At 42.5% G+C, this 2,106-nt stretch overlaps 1 pseudogene; it reads left to right on the top strand.

Annotated features, from left to right (window-relative positions):
• Positions 1-253: 253 nt before the first annotated feature.
• On the top strand, positions 254-866 carry LOC102848235 (annotated as a pseudogene).
• Positions 867-2,106: the final 1,240 nt, after the last annotated feature.

Here is a 2,106-nt window from a genome sequence, read left to right on the forward strand (position 1 = left end):
CGTGTAGAGGAGCGCGCCCCCTTGGCTGCAGCCGCCTGGCCCCTGTGGACACCCCGCTTCTCCGCGCCTCGGGCGGGAGCCGACCAGCCCCGGGTGCCATGCAGCCGCGCGGACTGATCCTCCCAACAGCTCCCGGTGCCAGGGACCCCTGCCCGGCTGTGAGCCCGCAGCCCGCAGGCTGCACACGTCTCCGGAGCCGGGCCTAGGGCGGGCAGCGGCTTAGCGTGGCCGGGCTGGGCTCGGCGGCGTCCCCATGGCCGAGGCCAGCTGGCGGGACAGCTCCGGCCAGGAGAAATACCGGCTTGTGGTGGTCGGCGGAGGCGGCGTGGGCAAGTCGGCCCTCACTATCCAATTTATCCAGTCCTATTTTGTGACCAATGATGATCCAACCATTGAAGATTCCTACACAAAGCAGTGTGTGATAGATGACAGAGCAGCTCGGCTAGACATTCTGGATACAGCAGGACAAGAAGAGTTTCGAGCTATGAGAGAACAGTACATGAGGACTGGCGAGGGTTTCCTGTTGGTCTTTTCGGTCACAGACAGAGGCAGTTTTGAAGAAATCTATACATTTCAAAGACAGATTCTCAGAGTCAAGGATCGTGATGAATTTCCAATGATTTTAATTGGTAAGAAATCAGACCTGGATCATCAAAGACAGATAACACAAGAAGAGGGACAACAGCTGGCCCGACAACTTAAGGTGACATATATGGAGGCGTCTGCAGATTAGGATGAATGTAGATCAGGCTTTGCATGAGCTTGTCTGGGTTGAAAGGAAATTTCAAGATTAAGAATGTCCTCCTTCTCCAGAACCAACTCGCAAAGAAAAAGACAAGGAAGGTTGCTATTGTGTCATTTCCTAAGAATCCTATGCGTTTCAGTTACCTACTGCCAGGAAAAGCCCTCATTTTCGTCCCACGTTACAGTTTACATCATGTTGGTACCTTTCTAACCTTAGATGAGCAAGTCCTAAAATTATCACCATGTTAGCCTTAGACCAAGAAGCTGGCTAATCTTTCTGTGAAACTAATGCTTTGGTCTTTTCAAGAGATATTTAAAGGAAACACTAAGGCTGCTTTTAAGATTATCTGATTTCTCAAAAATACATATCTATACACACACACATTCTTTCTTTTTTTTTTTAAGGGCTCTATTTTAATGGGATGAATCAGTTTTAGAACCTTAACTATTTGCCAAGCTGAAGGCATAAATTATAAAATAATTTTTAACTTCTGGAAATTTATTGCCTATTGTTACTTTAAATAGAAACATACGGAATTTTTTAAAAATGTGAATTTTCACCTACTTTTGAGTGTTTTGTTGCCAACTAAACACTGTATTGCATCTACAAAAGTGAGACATGTCAGATCTTACTGATGCCATAGCTTCCCCTTCCCATCCCAGTGGCCAAATTCCAAAATGCCCACTGTGTTTATGGATTAACAACTACTTATAAACCTTTATTATTACGCCTGTTCTTGAAAATGATTATATTCTAGGACGCTAAATATTTGGATTCATTCTGGATTTAGGTATTATTTTTGTTTTTAATTTAACTTTTCAGAGCCATGTTGAGGGTAAAAATGAGTAATTTCTGTCTGTCTTCCTTTTTCAAGTATCTCTGGATAAGGGATTCAAATGAAAACAACTAAAATGGTCTTTTGTGTTTGATGTAATATAAAATATGGAATTGATCTTTCCAGGGTCAGAGATGATTAATGTTTTTGCTATATACTTTTATACATTATTTTCTTATCAAACTAGTTAACAAGTATTTTTGTATGCTTGTAAGCAAATATGCTTTCTCAGCATACCTTGTGTATATGTAAAGATAAGTATTTACTTCTCACTGTTCACTTTTAACTGACGAAGAAAAAAATGTGGAAGCTACAGGAACTGTGGTAGACCTTTCCTTGCTGTTCTGGTCCTGGCTGTACTCACCTCTGGCCAGTCACATACCTACTCACCAGACCTTCCCAACAGAGTGCAGCATTCAGGATGAGACTCAGAAATAACTTCCAGCATCCCCTACCAAATAGTGACTGTTAAATCAAGTATTAAATAGAAAATGTTTCATTGTCAATTAGTAGAACTGTGATGGCT

The sequence above is a fragment of the Elephantulus edwardii genome, unplaced genomic scaffold, assembly GCF_000299155.1.
Source record: "Elephantulus edwardii isolate Elephantulus edwardi_28Jun2011 unplaced genomic scaffold, EleEdw1.0 scaffold00292, whole genome shotgun sequence".
Taxonomy (NCBI): domain Eukaryota; kingdom Metazoa; phylum Chordata; class Mammalia; order Macroscelidea; family Macroscelididae; genus Elephantulus; species Elephantulus edwardii.